We start from the raw sequence: 26,215 nt of genomic DNA, 5'->3' as shown, positions 1-26,215 counted from the left end.
CAGATGGGTTCGAATGTCACAGAGAGGAATGTTTAGGCCCAACATGATTCCTAGGTAAGACTCCATTCTGTAACTTGTAGAATTTTTGCTTCTATCTACTAATGCTACCAATCTATTGCCCCATGGCTCTCAAATATGAAGATGTGTCAAGATAAGCCCAAAGATACGGTCTTAATAACGTAGCTAATTTCTAATGTAGAGGATAAATTCTTTCATTGAACTAGTAAATTGCCCTTTAAATGGTTTTGATGATCCATCTAAGGAGATAAATACCTACTTTAAAGAAAATATACTTGGTGCATGAGTTCCATAGGTGATGGCTAAATCTCAAAAAAAGAGGGAATTATTTGGGAGTCCTTGCATCTTTTAAGGAGGGTTAGATTTGCTACTTTAATTTCCAATTTGATACTTAATGTATCTATATATTTTCATTTGAACCAAGTTTCCCTTCCATGAAGGGTCTTGATAAGAACAAGAAGATTTCCACAATTCATATGAAATGCTCAATTATGTTTTAGATTTGATTGTGTGAATATTTTTTTTCATCGACATTTCAGATCCATCATCACAACAAGAGAAATACAACATCATGAGAAAGTTAGAGAAGTAGAAAACCAAACCATATAAAAGGATGGAAATGATAGAAGAGAATGATAAGTGGCAATGAAAGGACAAAGTTACCTAAGAAGCAATAAATAAAATAAGAGATAGTCAATACACAAAAAAAAAGTTTTAGTTAAGAATATAGACACCCAAAAAGAATAAAATCAATACACACAAAACAAAAGATTAAAATAAGAACATAGAAAAAAAAAAAAAATACAATACATAACAAAAATGAGACCTTTGCAAACATAACACAAGGTAAAAATTAACAACCATTTTTTTGAACACAAGATAAAATATCACAACAATAAGAATTGAATAAAAATTTCTAAACAAAAAATATATATAAGTTCTAATTATAAAAGGAGGGGTGGGGGAGAAGACACCACAATGTGGGGGACAAAGGAGAAGGGGGAAGAAATCTAGGGTAATGGACTACCCCTGAGATTTGTAATATTGGAAGTAAAGGTTGCCACAACATACTAAGAGTCCACCCCTCATCTCAATTCAAAAATTCATGAAAAAATTATAATGAATAAAAATAAAAATCAAGATATATATATATATATATATATATATATATATATATATATATATATATATATATATATATATATATATATATATATATATATAGAGAGAGAGAGAGAGAGAGAGAGAGAGAGAGAGATCTATTTCTATCATGGTTGGTCTTTATCTTTCCTATTTTGTTTAGTATGTTTTATATAGTTCTTATTATTGTGAGTTTTTGTCTTATGTTAAAAAAAACAGTTGTTTATTTTTTCCTTGTGTTATACTTGCATAATTCTCATTTTTGTCATGTATTTTATTTATTTATTTAGTTTTTGATTGGTATAAGGATGGAGCCTTGAAAATTATATTTATAAGTAAAAGACTACTAAGAAGTCCCCATTCAAATGGGCACTGGTAGGAAACAATGGAGAAGAAAACCTCCAATTTTTTCTGGGATAGAAGTCCTATACATATTTACATAGGTAAAATGGGCATACCCTAGTTTACAATTTATAATGAAGGGCATACCCTTCTTTTTGAATATCTTTGTTGATAGAATGACTACAAACTCCCCTTTCAAAATTGGGGTTTTGGCAAAAAATTATTTCTTGTTTACTCTTTATATAATATGTTGAATACCTTCCTTCTTAGATTTGTCATTTGAATAAAACGACCTTTTTCATGGATCCTCTTTGATAGTGCTCTTTTGTTATTTTTATAAATAAAGTTGATAGTCTTGATTGGTGCTTTTGAGCTCCTTCTTTAATCTATGAACCTTAATCAAACTTACCACTCACCTCTATGTTAGTAATAAAAAACCAATTCTTGCAACAAAAAAAATTGATTCTTCTCGTTTATAATTTCTGAATTTGATAACCATTTATTGGATGATTAGACAATACATTTAGGAGAAAAAAGAGGTACAATTTTAGAGATTTTTAAGAGGATTAGATTGATTTTCAAATCGATAGCTGGTTAACTTTTTTTTATAAATAAAATAAAAATAATATACTCTTTTTATTACTAGGGCATAGTACACCACTAAGTTTTATTAATAATTTTTTTTTTTTTTTTTTTGCATTCATCATAGTTTTTACAATTGTGAAGATTCATTATACATTAGACTTTCCTTAATCATTTAGAAGAATTAATATCAGTGAGGCAGATGGGACAAAAAATGGAGGGATTAAACACATATGAAAATGGTTATAGGAATTCTCCATTTCTTATTCATTTTTTGTAAGTCTTCATGATGGTCCAGACAATTTTAATGCTGATGGAGGGTTGGCTGAGATTGAGATTAAAAAATTATTTTAAATGCTAAGTTGAAAAGGAAAAAACATTAGAAAACTTAAAATGAATAATCCAATTCTTTACTGATTACTTCTTTAAATGTTCTCCCTAAAAGGGTTTCTTTTTCTAGAACAAGGGAGATTGGAATTGAAATATCTCTAAGCACTCAGCTTCATAGTTTCTTATGGGGCTATTCAACATGGAGTTAAAGTAATAATACTTAAAACAACTCACACTTTCTATGTAAACCACTGTGAGTTAAACACTGGTACAAATTAATTTGGAAGTGAGTACTACTTCCACAAATCATTTCCTTTTGTCAAACTTCTATCTGATTTAGAGGAGTGGTTTGGATTTGCTAGAATTTGATAAATTACTATCTAGATTTGAGGGAGTTTGTGTTAAAATGATTCACTATCTATCCTAGATAGTCTATAAAATAGTTTTTACAGAGTAAAGACTATCACTTTGTCTGAGTGAATGCTAGACCAAGATCATAAAGCCTCCAGACTAGGATTAATTTGACATAAGATAGAGGACGATTTCTCAAGATTGAGCCTAGTTTTATCTTTAATTGAAGATGAATCATTGTGCTAGGTGATACTCTAAAATTTTGAAGGGTTGCTAAGTGATTTCCCTTTTAGATAGATGAAAGCTAAGTTCATGATTAAAGATAAGAAAAAATGTAGTAATGGATACTAAAGCAATTAGGCTTGTGGGGAAAATTATAATAGAAAGAAAGAGATGGTTGCTATTAGAGTTGATATTTGGAACTCGGCTAATTTAAAACCATTACTATCAAACCAATTTTAATTTTAAGGGAGGGATAAAAGTTGCTAGTTAATATAAATATTTTTAATGATCAAATCTTCCCCATGTGCTCCTAAGTTTGCTAGTTTATCTTATTTTTTATTGCGTTCCTGAAGTCTATATTGGATTCTAGTTTTTCAACCTAATTAGCCATAAGTAAAGCATCTTCATCTTTAAAATTAAGCTTCCAGTCGGTGTTTTTCTTTTCCTAAGAGTATTCAAAATTATTTGAGAATCTCCTTCTATGATTAGCTTTCTGATGCTTAGATATAAGCTAAGATCTAGACCTTCTATAAGAGCATCTAATTTAGCTAGATTGTTCGAGATTGAACCTATGAATTTGGCTCATTTGAGAATCCAAATTCCTTGAGATGAGTTTATGATATAACCTAATTGTGTGGAACCCAAGTTTCCTATTAATGTTCCATCCAAATTTAAATTTGACCATCCCACTGATAGGGGCTCTCATTTGTAGTTATCTCTAGCTTTTTTTCTAGCTCTAAGATATAACAACAGAGGGTTGATTATATTTTTCCAATTTTTCTTCATCTCTACATCCCAATCCAAAAAGGTTACCTCTTCCTTGTTAGATTTCCTAAGATTTTTATGATAACTTTGGTTATAATTGCTTCTATTTTATTTAGAAGGGATTGTAATGGTATTTCTTCATTGTTAAAAATCTTTTGTTCCTTTCTTTCCATATTTCCAACATCAAAATTGAGGGAGATATTTCCGACAAGTTGCTATAAATATTTGATTGACCCTTTTTGGCCAACTCTTAAAAAGGTCCCTAAGATTATTTGGGAGTGTTGTTGACCAATTGATTTTGTTGCATAGCATTTTCCAACATTCCTTAGAGAAGTCACATTGGTATAACAAGTGAACTTCTATTTTCAAGTTAGATTTACATTGGAGACTTCTTGATGGGCCTTCAAAGCCCAATTTGGTGAACCTATTAGTAAAGAGGATTTTTTTTCTACATTTCTCCCCAAAGGAAAATTTTGGCCCTAGGTAGGCATGTTATATCCTAGCATAGAGAGAAGGGAATGTGTATTTGATCCCATCTTTGAGAGCTTTTCATTAATTCAATTCCTTTTTGACATTATAGATGTCATTTTTTGATGCTCCTCATATTAACTTATCAAGTCTTTCTTTTTGGATTTCTTGTCTTTGACTAATAAATTATTCATAAATTTCTTTTTCCTTCCGTGACAAGCTTCTCTCCTCTACCGATTTCCATTCTCACTTTCTATTTACTATGTGTTTTTAATCTCCCATTCTTGGGCCCCACGAATTGGATAATGTGTTTTTTATATTCAGTAGAAGGTCAAGATTTTCTGGTGGGGAAAGACCATTCCAATAATCTTCCCAAAATAAATATTCTCTGCTGAGGTCAATGCCCCAAGTTTTTGTTAATGAGACTATAATATGAAGTTCCAAGTTTTTGATCCTCTAGGGGGATTGCGAGTTCAAAAGAGGGAGAGGGGATTCAAATTGTTGAGGTATTTCTGGTATAGGCTTTTTCACCATATGTTACATTTTTAATTATAATTCTCCAAACAAGTTTGGCTCCCAAGGCTTCATTTTTCCATCTCAAAATTTTAATTCCAAGTCCTCCTAGTTCTTTTGGCCTACAAATGTTATCCTATTTGATGAGTGCTAGTTTCTTTTTTCCTTTGTCCCTTTCCAAAGAAATTCTTTAATTTTTTGTCTATTTTATGCTTTACTCCTTTAGGTAAGGGGATAAATAATAGATGGTATGTTGGGACAACTATTAAAATTGATTTGATTTTGGTAACCCTTCCTACTTCGGTTAACCATATGATTTTCCATCTTTCTATTTTTTTTTTTATCTTATTAATGAAAGGGTTCTATATTTTGTTATCTTTTCTTCCTTATTCTAACTATATTCCAAGGTATTTGTAGGGGAAGGATCCTTTCATGTATCCCATCATCTGGCATTTATCCCTATTAGTTTCCAATTTTGTGTTTAGGAAAAAAAACTATAATTTCTCTATGTTGACTTTCTAATGTGAAGCTTCCATGTATGATTAATTATTTGTTTTTAATTTTGAGCCTCTTCTAGTGAGTTTTCACTTGGAACTATAGTGTCATCTACAAATTATTGATGGGTTATACAGAGGAGGTCTTTTTTTATTGAAATACCTTCAATTTTTGACTCTGTCTGAGCCTTTTTAATGGATCTACTAAATTATTTAGCCATGAAAATGAAGATTGGGTATCCTTATCTAATGCCCCCTAAAAATTGCTAAAGGATCCTTCAGGAGTACCATTGATAAGAGGAGATATTTTAGGTGTTGAAATGTAGTTAAAGATAAGGTTTATCCATTGGTGTGAGAAGCCAAATATTTCAAGGGATTTACACAAGAATTTCCAATCCACTTTGTGATAAGCCTTTTGAATATCGAGCTTCATTAACAAACATGCCTTCTTTTTAGTTTGGGTACAGTGAAGTAATTCTTTAATGATGATTATTCCATCTATAATTGATTGATTAGGCATGAAGCTTTCTTGTTCTTCTAAAATTAATTTTGGTAACATCAATTTTAGCCTATTTGCTAAAGCATTTGTTAAAATTTGGTAAATGGTGTTACATAGTGTTATTGGAAAAAAATTGCTAGGGTCCTCTTAGATTAAATTCTTAAGGATGAGAGCTATGAAGGTGTTATTGATTTTAGCTAAAAGGGATCCAAAGTTTTTGGTGGTCTCAATAGATATCCATAAGTCTACTCCTAATATATTCCAACATTTTTGGAAGAAAAAGGGTTGGAAGTCATCAAGCCTAGGGAATTTTTCTTGGTTCATGATGAAGAGAGCTTCTTTGATTTCTTCTAACATGAGGGCTTTATTTAAGATTTTTTAATCTTCCTTTGTAATTAACTTTGGGATAGACCTTAATAGAGCATTCTGAGCTATTAAATCTGAGTGATCATAGTTGTTAAGATTGTTTGTAAAGTAGTTTACAAAAGTATATGCTATTTGGTTTGGATTCTCTACCTAATTACCTTTGTTATTCTTGATTTTTGATATCTTGTTAATATTTCTATTGTTAATAGTTCTATTATGAAAGAATTTTGTGTTTCAATCACCTTCTAAAAGCCAAGTTTCTCATGATTTTTGTCTCCAAATATTACTTCTTTTGCTAGGATATTTTCTTGTCTTTAGAGTAAATTTTTTTCTTTTGTGTACTTATTATTGTCCATACCAAATTTTTACAACTTTTTCATTAATTTTTTTAAATTCTTCTTCAATTTCCAAATTTTCTTTGAATATGTCATTAAAGTGATTTTCATTCCATATTAATATGTTTTCTTTTAATAATTTGAGCTTAGATACAAAGTAGAACATCCTTGATCCTTTGAAGGTGCCTTCAAGCACAACTATTTTATATTTTCCATAAAGTTGTCATTGAGGAAACACATCTTTTTGTATTTAAATGGGTTTCTTGAGGGTTTTTGTTGTTTGACTATATTTAAGTTGTCTAGGAAATGATCCGATCTTGCATTAGTTTGTATGTGTGATTGAATCACATAATTAAAAGATCTTAGATTTTCCTTAAAGATAAATCTATCTAACCTTTTTCCTATTTGGCATGAATCCTTCCTTTTTTTGTGTCATGTATACAAGCCATTTTTCGGTGAAATGTCAAATAAGTTGTCTTGAAGAAACTATTCTCTAAAATATGCCATTATTTGGGAAATTATTTGTGTGCCACTGCATTTTTCTTACAATTCTGAGATAGCGTTGAAGTCTCTCCCTATCCAATAAATAAAATTCTTGGTGATTTTCCATGAAGACACTTATTTCATTCCATAATGCTCACTTTTCTATTTTTGAAACTAGTCCATATACATTTATTAAAATCAATTGAATATTTGATCTGTAGCATTTTATTCTTCCTCCCATTCAATTTTTGCTTGAAGTTAACTTATCAAATTCTATTTTCCTAGGATCCCAAATTATGTCTATACCATTGAATGCCCCTTCAAATTCTATTAAGATGGTTTTCCAATAACCAAGAGATTTACTTAATTTTTGACCTTCGCTTTTGCATATTTTGATTCTTGTATCATAATAAGTTTTGAGTTAAATAAGGTTAAGTTGCACTTGAGTAGGTACTTTTTGTTAGGGGCATTTAAACCGCTAACATTCCATGTAATCGACCTCATTTCTTATTGAGAAGGACCTCCCCCTTCCCTAATTTTAGGATGTCTTGAATATTTTTTTGGTTATCCACATTACCAATAACATCTCTTAACTTTGCAAGTGATTTCGTGCCTCTTTTTCTTTTTTACTATTTGCCACATCTTGGGGCTTCTATACCATTCAGGTTTTGTGCTAGACCTAATCTAGCAATGTGTTCACTAGCTCTTTGTATATTGTCATCTATTGATTCATCCTTAGAATCCTCTTTTTCTTGAATGATTTCTTGTAATATATTAGTGATGATATCTATTGTCTCCTTATTTGATGATGTAATTGCAGCTTTTGACTGGTTTGTGAAATTTTCCTTTACTAAGATTTGATTTTTTCTCCATTAAGTATAATACTCCAAATTCCTCCCAAAATTTTTTTTTTTTTTTGCTTATGTTCTATCCAATTTTTCTACTTCTCTAATATTATGATGGTTTTCCATTTTAATTTCATTCATGAGAGTTTCTACTTCAAAGGGGACATAGTTCTAATTTATTTTACCCTCCTGCCTAATATCTTTGTAGAATGGATCCTTTTCATTTTGAGGTGTTTTCCAAAACTTACATGTCTTTCTTTTATTATCCTTTCCTTTTTTCCTTATTGTAATAAATTATCATGTTTTACCTAATATTGCTAGAGGAGAAAGGCTTTTTGCTAATTCTAAGTTTTCACTTAGTGACTTTATTGTTTTTGGTATTTTCTTACTCTTTTGAATAGGAATTAGATCCTCTATTCCTTTTTGACTTGCAATCTTTGGTGTTAGAGGAATTTTTTCAAGTGTGTTGCTATGTTTAATTTTCATGTTGGTCGACATTTGAATCCTTCTTGAGGTTCTCAATTCTATTTCCTTTGCTTCTAGGTCTAGAGATGATTTGCTGACTAATGTTGAATTAGTAAGTATCAATGTAGTCTCATTTTCTATTGTTTGGTCTTCATTAACTCCTTTTTCTTTACCTTGACATGGCTAAATGAAAAAATCCTCCTTAGGCTCTATTGGTTTTTTGTCTATGTTAAAATTTGGATCTGCTCTCATCTTGACCCCTGACTTTGGGCCTTTTTGGGTTTCTCTTATTTTCATTAAATGAGGCCAACTTTTATTCTGAAAATGAGGATGGTGTTCTTTTTCCATTAATCTAAACTGATTCTTAGTATCATTATTTTATAGCATGCACTCATAAGTCAATTTATTGAGGTTTATCAGGTTGTTCTTGATATATTCTATAAAGTACTCTTGGTGACATAGTAAACATTGTTGGTAAAAGTAGAATTTTCTTTCAATATTGTTTCTATATTTTGCATTTAATTCTAATTAATTTTTAGAGGCATCTTTCCCTTCTACAAGTTTTTCCTTACTTGATTGTTGTCCATGGGAGAGAAAGTCCTTATTCTTATGTTGTTTATCATCCACTTCTATTTCTCCTTCTTCTAGACCTTCTACTAATCCCATAATGTGAACACCTTATATTTTTTTCCGTTTGAACTCTTTTCCAATTGTACTCATTCTAGCTTTGTTCTTGTTTTTGAAGTGCATTAACAAGAATACTTCTTTGAGAGCAGAGTTTTTATTTAAATGCTTGAATCTCATATCTTGGGTGGGATTATTGTTGATTATTTGTTGGATGGATCCATTGTGTTTTGATATTTTAGTTCATAAATTTACCTATTTGTTATTAATTTTATTGGTTTGAGTTTAGGTGTTTTAAATTCAAATTAATAAGAAAATTCATACTGTTTGAGTGTTCATAACTAGCATCTATTCCCTTTAGATTACCAAAAACTAAGCTTGTGCACTTAAGAATTTAGATTTGACAGAGTCCAACAAGTAATGCTTTAATGGCTACCCAAATTGGGATTTGGAGTTTTTGAATTTTAGATTCTTTAAAATTTGGTTCCCAATTAATGAAGATTTTTGGATATCCTTTAAAAAAGAAGAGTGTGATGATAAAAGTTCATATTTAACATATTCACTAAGACAATGAATATAAATCAAATGCTTGGAAAAGTTATAAATGCTTACCTAGTCCCGCCATAAGTCTTCCAAACATTTGATGAGTTTTGGTTTTTTTGAGTTGGGACCATCCTAGATTGCAAACAAAACTAGGTCTTAGTAGTCCTACGAACATTCCTTAGTGTGAATATTGCTGATGATAATAAAATTGCTTAGTTCATTTAAGAGCTTCACTAGGTTATTCGCCTTGTCTATTTATTCCTCATCAAACAAACTATCCATATTGGATACTTTTACTTTTGATTCAAGTATCGGGAAGCAAGGGGGCTTTGTGAAAGGTTGATAGTAAGTATAAGAAGGATTTAGATAGATTAGAAGATCACCTATTTGGATAGAGGAAGAAGGGGGGTCTACTATGTGAGGGTGGATGTATGCATAAGTAAAGGGATTATTGTTTAGAGGCTTAGGTTTTTTGGAGGTATGAGCTAGGATTTGAGGTTTTGCTTGATTTTTCTTGGAATTATGGTGGATTTATTCCTAGAGGGATTTGGTTAGCCTCTAAAATGTACTTAGGATGGGGGATTAATGTTAAGAAGGAGATTGTTGAAAATAGATTGATACAAGTATGATAAATGTGTTTCAATTATTGTTTTCTCACTAATGTCAAACTTACTATTTTTCTGGTAAGACAACTACTTATATGATTGAAGTACTATCACTTATTTGATTGATGAAGAGGATTTGATCAAAAGATGTAACAATAACACCTAGAGGAAAGGTTGAGTTATGATATGAAAAAGGAGTACAAGAATCAACTAAGATAGTGGTAACATAATGCATTGATAAACTACTTAAGGTTGCAAATGTTGTTTACACTAAGCAAGTTTAGAAGAACAAGTTAAACAAAGTTTGTCTGCAAAGCTTGACCAAATGGATAGTAGGTTCCGAGAAAAGTTAGTGCAAGCCGAATAGAAAATTAGTTGGAGCCAAGTAAAAGTCTATTCTAGTGTATGTCGTGTAAAGTTTAGTTGATTAAGAGAACTAGTAAACTTTAGTTCATGCTAAGTGATTTTTTAGAGGATGTCAAGCAACACAGTTTGTGCCAAGCATCAGAAAAAAATTAATGTCAAGTACCAATATTATTAGAAAGATTATGAATTTGATGGATTTGAGCCAAAAAAATTGTTTTCTTGGATTGTGTGAACTAGGTAGAAGATATGATTGATGATCTGGTGGTATAGAATTCATGGTAAACTTTTTTGAGGTGAATTCAAAGAGGATTAAACTAGAAGTTTCTAGAAATGATATGGAATGAGGGGTAGATTCATTGAATCCTACCAATCTATCCTAAACCTAATTTGGATGATGGAAAATGAATGAAGAAAAATCTTAATTCTCTATTTATAGGGATGGCTAGTTAGAAGCAAGGGTTTTCATGTGTGAGAACCTAAGGAAGACAAGGAGTCAAGGATATTGCTTCATTTAGTGACCTAATTAAAAAGTCTATATTGGCATGTTAAGCAAGAAGGCTTAAGGGTATGAATTTTTGAAGGGTTAATAAGATATCAAAGTTGAAATATGTGAAAGCCAAGTAGGATGGAGGGCTAAAAAAAAATTTGTAATCTACAAATTTTTTTGTAAGTTGTTATTAAATCAAGCCTTACTGTTACTATCTAATAATTGTATTATTCTAGGGTAAATCCTTTGGATTAAGGTTGACCTAACAGTCATTTGTAAATCCTTTAATTGGGTGACATTCCAAGCGAATGGTCTAAATTCCTCTAACAAGGCTCACTCCTAATAGGGTGATTGAAATCCTTTAACAAGGTCACATTTAACAGTGTGTATTGTATCTTTTAATAGGGTTTTCCTTTCCCAAGAAATCACTTCAGAAGAGTGAAAAAGAGTACCATGATACTGGTGGTTTTTCCCAAATTGGAATTTCACATAAATCATTATGTCAAATGTGTTTTTGAATCTGTTATGTTTCATGTTTATATTTTTGTAAATTGATTTGACAGTAACCTACAAGTTTTAAGTGATTGCATAATCTTATGGATCCATGCATAATGATAAATATTTTTTGGGTTCACTAAGTTGTGAAAAGTTTTATTTCTACATTTGGACCTTGGATAACTAATTCACCCCCCCGCCCCCCCAGTTATTCTAAAAGAATTCCAAAAATTGGTATTAGAGATATCTTCTTAAGAGGACTAGTTTGAAGGTACTAGAAGCATAAAGATCAAGATGTCAAAAAGAGATGTACCCAAGCTTAATAGAGATAACTTTCTCACATGGAAATTTTTTATGAAGCTACACATTGGAGGACTTGGAGATCATGCACAATCTACCATTACTACTAAGCATGTTGATCCTGTTAGAGCCCTAACTACTAAGGATCTGAAAAAGAATAAAGAACACAACCAGGCAATGTTGGAGATTGCCTCTTCCCTAAGCTATGCTGAATTTGATAATATCAAAAGTCTTGATAGTGCAAAAGAAAATGTGGGATGCTTTACACACCATCTATGGAGGAGACAAGAATGTTCTAAGAGCCAAATCTAAGAGTCTCAAGGGTAAGTTTGATGATGTGAGAATGCAAGAAGGAAAAAAATTGCTGAATATTTCTCAAGGATAAAAGATGTTGTTAGTACAATAAGAGGAGCCACTGGAACAATAGATAATGATATTGTACTAAGAAAAGTTTTGAGAACACTGCTGCCTATATATGCTATTATAGTTTTTGCAATATAAGAACTGAGATGTATACTTGGGAATACTCTATCTCTTGAAGGCCTGGTAGGTAGACTCATTGCTTTTGAGCTATCTAACTTTGATAATTACAAACATGAAAGTACTGAATCTACTTTCAAAGTTAAGTTGTTATTAAAAGAATCTAATGTGAAGAAGAAAAGGACAAAATATGTGTCCAATGATAGTGATATAGATGTAAAAAAAATTGAAGCACTATTGGCAAAGAGATTTCACAGAGGTAAAGGAAAGTTTAAAGGTAAACTACTTATCATTTATTTCAATTGCAATGAGGTTGGTCATATTACTACTAGATGTAAAGAGAAGAAGAACTATAGAGGTTGTAACAAGTACAAAAGTAGAAGAGATGAAGATGAAAAATATTACAAAGACAAAGGAAATAAGTCTTGCCACATTGCTGAGGAGGAAGCAAAATAAGAATCTAATGAACATGATGATGAAGTGGTGTATGTTGCTATGAAAGATGAATCTGATGAATATGAGGCAACTATACTTGTGTCTTGTGTGAACAAGAATGATAGATGGATCATTAATAGTGGGTGATCACATCACATGACTGGAGATAAAAGTAAGTTCATTACCTTGAATTTTTATGATGGAAATAGTGTAAGATTTGGTAATGATGCACCATGTTTGATAAGAGGAAAATGTTCTATCAAACTCACAAAAAAAATTTAATGTGACAATGCATACTATGTTGAAGGACTTAACTATAATCTATTGAGTGTGTCACAATTGAGTAATTCAAAATATAAGGTTGAGTTTGAAAAGAAGATTGCTAAGATATATGATGCTGATGGAAAACTAATTGGAAAGGGTGATCAAACTAGGAGTAATCTATTCTACCCTTATATAGAGGATGTTACTTGTCTTATTGTAAAATTTGATGATGTGTGGCTATGCAACAAGAGGTTATGTCATGTTAATTTTGATAACTTGGTTAGTATTAGTAAACATGAGAAAAGTTAGAGGTTTCCCTAAGTTGAAGAAGCCCGAAAATATAATGTGCAAACAATGTTAATTAGGCAAAATGAAAAAGTCAAGTTTTAAGAGTAAAACTCATACCTCTATAGGAATACTAGAGATTGTTCATACTAACTTGTGTGGACCAATTGAAGTGCAAATCTACAAAGGAGATAAGTACATTATGCTACTTGTTCATGATTATTCTAGAATGATGACAGTCATGTTTCTAAAATAGAAATTTGATGGTTTCAAAATGTTTAAGGGGTACTTAGAAAGAGTTGAGAAGGAGATAGGTAAAAGTCTAAAATGTTTGAGATCTGACAGAGGAGGAGAATTTACATCAAATGAGTTTGAGATGTTCTATAATGATAGGGGAATCAAAAGACAAACATATTCTCCTAGAACCCCTCCACAAAATGGAATTGCTAAAAGGAGGAATGGGTATGTAATGGACTGTGCTAGCACACTCATGATGGAGAAAAATGTTGCTTTGAAATACTGGAAAGAAGTTGTAAGCATAGTTATTTATACCTTGAACCGTGTACAAGTCAAGAAATGTACTCAGTCAATACCTTTTGAACTATGATATGGATATTCACCCAATGTAAAATATTTTAAGGTATTTGGAAGCAAATTATTTATTCTCAAAGATTTCAAGAATGGTAAACTAGATGCAAAAAGTGAAGAAGGTATATTCCTAGGTTATTTCACAAGAAGTAAAGCTTATAAGTATTTAAATACTAACACTAACAAAGTTGTGAAAATTGAAAATGTTAAATTTGATGAATATACAAAAGTAAATGAGGCTGAACCTATGAAAGAACCAGAAGAATACAAATTATTTGTATACTTTTATGAAGGTATGCCTACTAAAGAAGATGTTACAAATCAAATTCCATACAAATAGTAAGTTTCAATGACTACCGAGTCATGTACTATGAATGTTGAGTTGCATTTAGGAACCAAGCTACATTTAAATGCAAAGTTACATAATGAAGTTGAGGTATATTCTGATTTTGTTATTAGTGTACATGAGAGAGATGCTAAAATACCTGATAGAGATGTACATAGTGACTCTAAAATTGAGAAACCAAATGAAGAAACCAGAGCTGAACCAAGATTGTCCAAATATGTCAAGAGACATCATCCTACTGCACAAATCATTGGAGATAAAGATGCTAGACCAATGAAAATGAATAAGTTGAGAAATGATACATGTCTACTAAGCATGAAAGAACCCAAAATAGTAAAAGATGCCTTAGAAGATGTGGACTAGAGTAAAGCCATGGAAGAAGAGATTGAACAAATTGAGAAAAACAAGACATGGACTCTAGTTCCTAGACCAAAAGAGAAAAATGTGATTGACACCAAGTGGGTATATAGAAACAAGCTAGATGAAAATGGCAAAGTCATAAGGAACAAGGCAATATTAGTCTATAAAGGATATACACAAGAAGAAAGAATTGAGTATGGAGAAACTTTTTTTTCTATTGCTAGATTGGAAGGAGTAAGAACTCAACTTGCTTATTCAGCATACAAAGGTTTCAAAGTTTATCAAATGGATGTTAAATCTACATATGTGAATGGCATATTAGAGGAAGAAGTTTACATAGAAAAACCATAAGGATTTTTTGATGTTAACAATAAGAATATGATATGTAGATCACACAAAGCTCTATATGGTCTTAAACAAGCACCAAGAGCATGGTATGAGAGACTTCATAATTATCTTGTGAACATTGGATTTGAAAGGACTGATGATAGCATCAATTTGTACGTGAAGATAGAGAAAGGAAAAGGTATTTTGTTATCTAAAATTTGTGTTGATGATATCATATTTGGAGGTAAAGATGCTTTATGTAATGCTTTTGAAAATGAGATGAAGCAAGAATTTGAGATGTCAATGTTTGAAGATATCAAGTTCATTGTGGGTTTGCAAGTACATCAAATGAAATATGATATATACATCACTTAGTCAAAGTATGTCAAAGAGATCCTGTAAACTTTTAGATTGGAGGATTCCAAACTAGTAGGTACACCTATAGTGACAAGGCACAAATTGTCAAAGAATGATGATTTAGTTGAGGTGAATTAAACATTATATATGTCTATGATTGGAAAATTACAATGTGTAGTACATAATAGGCTTGATATTGCATTATCTATAGGGATAGTTGCAAGATTCTTTGCTAATCCTAGGGAGAATCATTTGATGGCTATAAAAATAATAATGAGATATCTGAAAGGAATAGAGGAATATGGTCTATACTACAAGAAAAATGAGAAATTTGAATTAAGAGTCTATACTTATGCTGATTAGGCTAGAAACACTGATGATAGAAAGAGCACCAATGGAGAAGCATTCTTCTTAGGTAAGAGACTAGTTACATGGACTAGCAAGAAACAAAATTGCACTTCACAATCTATTACTGAAGCTGAATATGTTGTTGCTACAATAAATTATACAAACATTGTATGGATCAAACAGCTACTCAAAGGTATGAAGGAAGAGATCACAAAACCACTGATACTTTATTGTGATAATACAAGTGCTATAAATATATCAAAGAATCTTATGATATACACAAAGACTAAGCACATTGTAATTAAGTATCATTACTTGAGAGAATTAGTTCAAGATAAAGAGGTGAAGATATATACTAACACAAAAGAGAAAATTGCTGATATCTCCACAAAAGCATTACCTAAGGATTCTCATGAGTATCTAAGAGATAAACTAGGGGTGGTACCCATATCAAAGGCTATCCAAGAAACAAAGGGAGTTCCTACATCAAACAAGCTGATTGACATATGTTACACATTGATGAAAGGGATCTTACTTTAGGAGCTGCCTAAAGTAATCAAAGAAGTTGAAACTACAAACCAGTCACAAGCAAGGTGATTAAAAGAGAAACTGAAGAAGTTCATATCTGCATGTTAAGATGACAAGCCTTTGGCATTATTGTCAAAGAGGGAGAAATACAAAAAAATTGATTTGATCCTAAAGGGAGAAATATAAGAGATTGAGAGATATGAGTAAGATAGACATTGAACAAAGAGAAACAAAAAAATCTAAGAAATGTTGACTGCTGAGAAAGAAAGTGCATCTATTGATAAACATCTACCTAGTAAGAGGGAGATACTATAGAAGGGAGATATAAGAAGTAATTCATCCAAAGGGAGTCATATAGATGAATTGAATGTCTATTGATTAGAACAAAATAGAATTTTGTAACCTATTCAAAAGATGAAAGTTGCTAATAGAGGGAGATTTCAATACAAGGAATTATTTTCTTTTTGGTATTGCATTGGTCTTACTAGTTTAACAAAGTTAATTTGGTGGATCAGTTTGGTTTGCCATCAATGCCAAAGAGGGAGATTGTTAAGAAGGGGATTATTGAAAACATATTGATACAAGTATGATACATGTGTTTCAATCATTGTTTTTTCATTGATGTCAAACTTGCTATTTTGTTGGCAAGACAACTACTTATATGATTTAAGTACTATCACTTATTTGATTAATGAAGTGGATTTGATCAATAGATGTAATAATAGCACCTAGAGGAAAGATTGAGTTATGATATGAAAAAGGAGTACAAGAATCAACTAAGATAGTGGTAACATAATGCATTAATAATCTACTTAAGGTTGCAACTGTTGGTTAAACTAAGTAAGTTAAGAAGAACAAGTTAAACAAATTTTTTCTACAAAGCTTGACTGAATGGATAGTAGGTGCTAAGTAAATTTAGTGCAAGCTAGGCAAAAAATTAGTTGGAGCCAAGTAAAAGTCTATTCTAGTGTATGCTGGGAAAATAGTGGATGTCGAGTAAAGTTTAGTTAATGTTGAGCACTAGTAAACTTTAGTTTGTGCCGAGTGATTTTTTAGAGGATGTTGAACAACATAGTTTGTATCAAGCATTAGAAGCAAGTTAATGTCAAGTGCCAAAATTATTAGAACGATCATGAATTCGATGGATCTAAGCTAACAAGTTTGTTTTCTTAGATTGTGTGAACTAGGGGGAAGATAAGATTGATGAGCTAGTGGCACAAAATTAATGGTAAACCATTTGAGGTGAATTAAAAGAGGATTGAAGGAGAAGTTTCCAGAAACAATATGGAATGAGGGGTAGATTCATTAAATACTACCTAATCTATCCTAAACCTAAAATGGATAATGAAGAATGAATGACAAAAGATATTAATTCTCCATTTATAAGGATGGTTCATTAGAAGCAAGGGTTGTCATGTGCAAGAACCTAAGGGAGAAAAGGAGTCAAGGGTATTGCTTCATTCAATGACTAATTGAAGAGTATGCATTGGCATGTTAAAAAAGAAGGCTAAAGGGTATGAATGCTTGAAGGGTGAACACGATATTAGAGCTAAAATGTGTGAAATCCAAGTAGAATGGAGGATTGAAATAGAGATTTGTAATCTACAAATGCAGTTTTAAGTTGTTTTCAAATCAAGCCTTATTGTTACTCTCTAATAATTATAGTATTCTAGGGTAAATCCTTTGGATTAAGGTTGACCTAATAGTTATTTATAAATCCTTTAACCAGGTGATATTCCAAGTAAATGGTCTAAAGTCCTCTAATAAGTCTCCCTCCTAATAGGGTGATTAAAATACTTTAATAAGGTCACATTTAACAGTGTGTATTGTAACCTTTAACAAGGTTGGCCTTTTATAGGACATCACTTTAGAAGAGTGAAAATGAGTAGCTTGTTACTAGTGGATTTTCCCAAATTGGGTTTTAACATAAATCATTGTGTCAAGTGTGTTGTTGAATTTATTATGTTTCATGTTTACATTTTTGCAAATTCATTTAATAGTAACCTACAAGTTTTGAGTGAGTGCATAATCTTATGGATGCATGCATAATGATAATTATTTATACATTTGGACCTTGAATAATTGATTCACCCCCCTCTTAGTTATTCTAAAAGAATTCTAAAAATAAATAGGTTTATGGGGTTAATCTAGATGATTTCCCTATGGTTTCTTCTTTTAACCACTCTTATCCATTCCCCTTGAGTATAATAAGATTTCCTTGTGGCTTGAAAGAAATTTTTTTTATTAATCTCCTCCTGGATTGATTTGTGAAGTGCTTTATTTTTCTCTAATTCCTTTCCTTCCCTTTTTGTTTTGGCAAAAAAATTCTCTTACCTTTCTAATGGACCTTTCTCTAGGGATTTCTATGTTATTGATAGGGCATTGTTGTCCTTTTTTATCTTCTTTATTTCTAGTTCCTTGTATATGTCTGTAATAAAGCCTAAACCTTTGAATCAATTGGTAAAAGGAAGGGTATGTTAGAAAGTAAAGTCCACCAAGATAACTGGGGGGGGGGGGGGGGGGATGAATCAATAATTAGATCAATATTACTTTTATTAACCTTATTAAAATTCAAATATGTGATCAATATAAAGAACAACCATCAAAAGATACACATACACAATAACACCATATATGTTAACTAGGGAAACCCTTGATTAGAGGGAAAACAATGGTGGGGATGGTAACCACAAAATGACATACTAATATATAAGTTCCTTGTAAGAGGATGGACTCTATTAGGAGCCAATGAAATACATTCATTACACATCACTCCCTGATAGGAGACTTTGAATCCCTATAAGGAGATTCCAACCTTCTTAGGAGTTGTGCCAACCTTTTTAGGAGTTATAGAAGGCAAAAAGACTCATTGCCCAAAAAGCTTTAGGGTAAAGACCACCAAGCTCACTATCCAACTAGTCTCTATATTATTCCTTTCAAATTAATAGAAATACAACTAATCTCAACACCTCAAAATCTTGCTTTTTCCTCTTACTATGCCTTTTCTGTACCAAAAACTTCTAAAATCTCAATAGTAGATCTCCAAAATTGCAACACAATAATCCCTTTGATCACTTACTCACATTTAGTTAATTCACATATCACTTTCATAATCCCCACTTAGACACTATATCACAAGGAAAATAAATTTCCTTTATACTAGGTCCTCAAAATAGTTCGTTGAGTCGGTCTTGGGGATTTCTCAATTACAATTTCAATAGCACCTTATTAAGATAACACACTACAGTATTAAATTTGGACCCAATTTTCAATGAATTTTGGTCAAAATTTTGACCAATCAATTCATCAAAATGTTTTTTTTTCTACTAACTATGATTTGTTATTATGGTCAAAATTTAGCCAATAGCAATATATAGTAAATATTTAATAGAAATAAATAATAAATATTTAAATGTAGTGACATATACATTGGTAGATCCATGGTTCTTTTAGTGACATTGAATAAATTTGTACATGCACAATCATATCAAGAAACATATAGGCTTCATGATCCATTAGCAGAATGAAAAGAAAATTCAATGATGAGAAATATCATGGACTATGATCAGAAAAAGTTATGATAGAAATTTATACATAGTCACATCCTTGAATTTGTGTCTCATCTTGATGATGGATCATAGAATATAATAAGAAACATTAATAATAAAAAAATATACACAATTATATCCTAAAATATATAGGCTACAACACAAGCATATATTTTCACCTTCTGAAGGATAGGAAAACAATACTTGTTTTTAGCTAGTAGTGTATTCTCTTGAAGGGAAAATCATATTTCTAAGAATGCAAAGGTCAGCAATAACAAAATTAAAGTAGCACAAATTGAAGGATTCATGGTAATCTCTATTGGTTGGTTGGAGCTTGGAAGCCAAAATAGAACTCTTGACATCCTAATAAGCAATATTAGCTCTAGAGTCTCAGCCTTTCCAACTTGAGATCCATTAAAGAATAACTTCAACTAGTGGTACTGGCCCATATACTCCATTTTAATCTAGCACTAGCATAATGAAAAATGTCATAATTTGTTTGTTGATTATTTTTCATGATGAAGATAAAGGATACATTATGAATTCTCACTTGGAGATAGGTGAACTATCCATGTTGTGGGATTATTATGTAATTTTATACAAAATATTTCAATTTCTTACTTGTATGTAGATCTATGTGCTAAATTTAGGGCTACACTAGTCATTGCTTCAAATATTATTGATAAATTTATTGACCATAACATTTTTTATACTTGTAGGTGAAACTAGAAATAATTAAAAAGAAGGTGAAGAATGCAATTTCCATATATGGTAGTGAAGCTAATAAGATTACAAAGGAGGTATGAAAAGTTGAAAAAAGGAGAACTATGAAGAGCACTCTCACCAATGAAAGAAGTTCCCAAAATCACTATCTAATGAGTGAGTTGTCCTTAGATGTGTATAATATGTGTTTATACTTACTAAATTATGTAATTTTATGCCTTCTAATAATAATAGATATACCTGAAGTGGAGGACAACTTATGATTGTGGATATGGTTGGATTAGAAAACATAGATCAAGTAGGCCCTGGATCTGAAGCAAACAATGGATGTTAGATTCTAGTCTATGATTGGATCCCAAATCATTCTCTCATGGATGGTTGTGAATTCTTCACTCTAAAATTTCAGACATGTAAAATTAATCAAGGAAACTCTATGATGAAGAGAGTTGCTAAATCCTTAACAAATGGAGACTCACATGTGCCATATAGAGACATCAAACTCACAATTCTTCTTCAAGTAACATTTCAATTAAGTTGGCAACTAATTTTTGTTTGACTATTGGTGTCAATCATTTAATTTTTTCATTGTTATCCATCATTCAAGAACTAATATGTGTTTTTCAAATATTCAAACTATTGAATCCTTAGGCCATTTAGTGTAATGATGTAAGGATGCATGCAAATATAGATTTAAATGATAAATTTATATTTGATGGTGTCAAAAAATTGATGGTTTCCTACGCAAGTTTAGATCCTCAAGACTTACACAAGACCATTGGAACACTAGAATATGGGGCCAAGGTAAAATGCATTATTATATTACCCAATTCGCTTCCACTTAAGAATAAAACCAAGATCATGGGATTGGACTCTATAGTGATCCAGACTAGAATCTTGTCCATGGGTGAGTATATTTTGAAGCTTCAAGGAGAAAATAAGTTGAAAGAGTAGGAAACACAAACAATGCAAAGAAAATTGGAACAAGAGGATGAAGAAGTTGCTCAATTGGGAATGAAGATTGAAGAAATTGAAAGAATGGTGGTGGCGATGTAGGCCCAAAAGAAACTAAGAAGTAAAGAAAATATTAGGTTATTAATAGATGAATTTATATAGAAGATTGAAGAGTACAAATGTAAGGTAAATGAATTTATAGATCTTGTGTACATGAGGATCTACAACACCAACAAGGTTGGAAGGCTACGTAGAAGACTAGAGGAAACTGAATCTAAAGTTCAAAATCTCAGAAGCAATCCCCTAATAAATTCTTAAGAAGATGGAATAGAGAATGCTAGTAAAGAATGTAAGATAATCCCTAAAACATGCATGGTCAGGGGCAATGAAGAGGCTTCAACCATGTTAATGAAATTAGAGGATCTAAAATCTTATGATATGTTCTTGAGATCTAAAATCCAATCACATAGAATAATGAATTATAATATCTTTGTAGATAGATGCCAGTTGAATGAAATACATGGATTGAACTCAAAAATTGAAAATATCTCATCTAAATTTATCAGAAGGTAGATTTCAGATGGAAATGATAGTAAAGATGGTGAAGATGACGAAGATATTCTAAAATGTACAATATACATAAGAAAGGGAGAATTACCAATAGTATATGATGAAGAGGAAAATACTGATGAAGAGGACAAATGTACATCAGATGAAGGAATAATTCCAAAAGAAGGAAAAAGTAAGCATACAATTCTTCACAATGGAGAATGTCATTTTGATGAGAAATTGAAAAACTTAGAGAGCTTGGAAAGGTATGTGATAGATGAAAGAAGAGCACACATTAAAAGCATGTTTTTCTCTATGGGAATTATAGGGAAATTGCAAGAGAAAAATATTTTAAGAAGAAAAATGAGGCTAATTAGACAACTGAGCCTGTCCTTGATGGAAATTGGATAGGAAAAATTCAAACCTTCACTCTATTCTATAACTAAGTTATTTACTAATTACAAATTATATCATTCTATATTAACAGAAGTAAGGTTAATCGCTAATACCTGACAAGGTCTAGACTCCTCCAATGATGACTTGGTTGAAGGACCATCACATGTAGCAAATGAGGATGAAAAGTTTAGTTGAGTTCCAAGAAGTAATAGGTTTTCTCATTTAGACATGTGACATTGGAAAAAATTATCTTTAAAATCAAAAAAAATATGTGAGTTATACTCATTTGTATTCGTATAATCATCTCCATTTGTATTCTCACAATTGTGTCATTTCATGTGCAGGATAGATAGAACTCTCAAACATGGTCAAAAAAGTTTCTTCCTTGAGACAACTAAAAATTTAGTACTTTATATTTCATATGGTAAGTTATCATTAGTTAGCATGAAACAAGATCTCTTAGATATGTTTGGTTATGCTATTAAAAACCATGGCTCTAATGTAGGAAAATTACAACAAGGCTTTGATAAAATTATTTTTATTAAAGAAAAAACAATTCATTGGTATTGGATATTATCAATGTAACCTAGGTGAGTGCAATCGGGTCAAAACCATGATGCAACCGGTGCACATAAGCACTCAGTGTGGGTGTGTCATGCACTTGAGTACCCCCGCTGAATTTTTTTTTGCTAACACACCTTAGCTACACTAGTCAAGAATCCAAGTGGGATGTGGTGCTCAAGTGTGTGGTGGGTGCTTAGGTTTGAGGATGCTCCTAGTGAGCTTGTAGCGGGCGGTGAGGTAGATGGCCGTAAAACTTGAAAATAAAAAGTTTTTTTTTCTTTTTTTATTTAAATTTGATTTTTAGGCATGGTAACCCTAATTGGGTGTGGGTTCCATGTGGTCTTTTGAAGGTTTGACAAGACCAATAGACCTCATTTTCATTTCATTGTTTTGGAGCAGCAAGGAGCTAAGTGAGCAAAAGAGTTTGGAAGAGTTTGTGAGAGCTTAGTGGGTGATTTAGCAAGGGATTGCAAGATCAAGAGGAGCAAGAGGATAAAGAAGATTTGATTTGGCAAGAGTCTCCTCAAGTTCAAGGTAGGATTTTTTTTTACAACTTTTTTTGGTTTTAGAAGCCAATTTATAATTTTTAAATTTAGTATTTAGTTTTACTTTCAAGTTTCAACTTAAATTCTTTATTGTTTCATTCTTGAATCTTGTTGATAGGAGATAGTTAATAGTTCTATGATTTTTGTTATCTATATTATTTTTTTCATTGTTCTTAAAATAAAAATATGGCAATATGACATATGCTGAAATGTATTTAGTATTTAATATTTAGCTTCCTTTTTAAATATTTTTAAATAGTAAATGCTAAAATTAAATAGTAAAGTTTTTAAATTTTAAGTAGGCTAAAACTAGTTTGTATAACTTATTTTTACTTGGGCTGAAATGTATCATGATCATTTTTATAATTTTATTTTCATTTTGTGAAATGCAGTTTTATAAATGGCATCTAGATTCAGCCAAAGTGCAAAAGACATAGAAATTAATGAGGCAAGTGCATCTAATTATGAGCCTAAGCCCAAAGGATGTGATCATGGGGCTGATATAGATGGTCAATCTAAGGAAGAGCCTCCTTGTGTTTCACCAGCAGTGCCTTCTATTGATATCCCTTCAAAGATTTTGATAAAGTATGCTAGGGGTCCTTATGATCCAATGTCCCCTCTAAAATAGTTTGCTACAAAAATTGCACACCCTACACCTTCAGGTGGTGGCACACATAAATGAAACTGTAATATATGTCACACAGGATGGTTTGGTAGCATTACAAGAGTTAATTCACACCTTTTTTTTTTGAGTGGCTATGGTGCGAACCCATGCATATTCTTGTCAAATCCTGAGAATATGAAATACAGAATTGAAGTGAACAAACTATGGGGAATTCCTAATGATAGTGATGTTCTAGTGCCTAAATCTTTGTCTACTAAGAAATAGTTATAGAATATAAAGTAGTTATAGGAGCAATGAGATACATCTAATCATATCTTGCATCAAAGAGCAGGGACTATGTAACCTACAAAATCATTTTTCTCACCTACACATAGTTCAATAGGGGGATATAGAAAGCAACTACAAGTCATAGTGGTAGTAACCCCATTGCTCATTTATTTAACATGTATGCAAGGGACTGGTTAGATGTTGTTGTTGGTGATTTCTTCTTTTTCCAATGGCATCTCTACACATGTGGTTTGATCTCCCTATTTTGTGAGGATGATGTCCATGGTAGTAAATAAGGGAGAGCCATCATATGTGCCACTAGGTGACCACAAGTTGAGGACCATAGTGTTGGATAGAGCCTATGACAAGGTTGGGATCTTGATGAAGCAAATGAAAGCATGTTGGATGGATTCAAGCTGCATCATTATCATGAAAGGGTGGATGAACATTAGTCATCATCCACTCATCAACATTATGGCTACATGCACTAAGGGTCCATATTATTTGAAGGTAGTTGATTATTCAGGACATCATAAAGATGCTGATTTTTAGTTTCATGTGCTTAGGGAAGCCATTGAGGAGGTTGGGCCACAAAATGTGGTCCAATTTGTGACAGATGCAACACATGTGTGCAAAGCTACAAGAAGGCTTGTTAAGGTAGCATATAGGAATATTTGGTGGACTCCATGTTGTGTGCATGCAATGAAAAATACACTCAAAGACATGGGGAAAATAGAGTGAATTAGAAAGGTGATTAATGATGGGAGATAGGTGTAGATGTTTATCTACAATCACCATACATCACATGCACTTTTCAGGAGCTTCACAAAGAAGCAATTTCTAAAACTAGTTGATACTAGTACACATCATATTATATTCTCTTGGAGAGAATGATTGAGTTGCAAGAGCCATTGCAACTCATGCGTATGACATAAGAATGGAATTGATGATCTAAGTGGGAAAAGGGTAAAGGAGACAGTGAAGAGTGATCAATTTTGGAGTGATTTAAAATACATAGTCTCCATCACTACTCTAGTGTTTCAAGTGATTAGATATGGAGATGTAGATTCACCTATCCTTGGAGAGGTTTATGAGTACATTGATTCCATGCTTGGGGAGATGAGGGTTGTTGTGCATGAGAGAGACCCCACTCTAGCATTCTATATGGAGCACATTGAGCCTTTCATTCACTATAGGTGGGAGAAGTTGAACACTCCTTTACACATGGCTGCCTATGGATTGAACCTAAAGTGCTACATATCTAGGCATGATAGAGTCATACTACTTTGGGATGATGAGGTGAAGAATGGGTTCTTTTGATGCATTGCTAGGATGTATGATATTGAGATTGCTAGTGAGATTTTCATTGAGTGGTCCTAATTTTCTAGTCTTTCAGGTAATTCTTAAATCTTGATTAAATGCTCTAAAGTCTTTATAATTATAAGTTCTTTTAATAATTAATTGTTACTCTACTTATAAGTTATAACTTTATTTAAGTTATTTTAATATTATGTTGTAAACTTGTAATTGTAGGATACTCGGATATTGCAAAGGTGGATCTCAAAACCATGGCATAAAAGAATCTCATTTTGTGGTGGAAATGTCATGGGTCACAGAAGTCAAAGATCACCTCACTAGCCATTTGACTACTTTCTCAAGTTTTTAATACTAATTACTAATTCTAGCCATTTATAATCTTAACTTTAAGAGTTTTACTTTACTGATTTTAATTTATGACTCATTGATTCAATAATCATTGGTTTACCATTTATTATTTGTTACAAATTGTACGAATATTTGTTTGTAAATTTCAACTTTGTTATCTCAAGTGTCTAGTTCCTTAGCTACAGAGAGGAACTAATCCACCTATAGCTTCATTCACTCTATTAAGAGGAATAGACTTACCTCTAAGAGAGCAGAGAAGTTGGTTGCTATACATGGTTACTTGTAGCTCAAAGATCGCAAGACATGCAAGTACAAGGAGAGCCCTACAACATGATGGGATGTGGAGCTAGAGGATCAAGCTCAAATTGATGAGGATGATGATGTAGTAGAAGTCAATGTAGGGCTAGTTGGTGTTCCTTTAGAGGA

At 31.8% G+C, this 26,215-nt stretch overlaps 1 pseudogene; it reads left to right on the top strand.

The window, feature by feature from the left end:
• Window positions 1–22,173, top strand: part of LOC149574724 (kinesin-like protein KIN-10A) — a 64,947-nt pseudogene extending 42,774 nt beyond the window's left edge.
• Window positions 22,174–26,215: the final 4,042 nt, after the last annotated feature.

Source organism: Cupressus sempervirens, chromosome 2 (assembly GCF_028749045.1).
Source record: "Cupressus sempervirens isolate cs-2001-9-10 chromosome 2, ASM2874904v1, whole genome shotgun sequence".
In the NCBI taxonomy this organism is placed as follows: Eukaryota; Viridiplantae; Streptophyta; class Pinopsida; order Cupressales; family Cupressaceae; genus Cupressus; species Cupressus sempervirens.
Note: the sequence above shows the minus strand (reverse complement) of the source record. Positions and strands in the feature narration are given on the sequence as shown.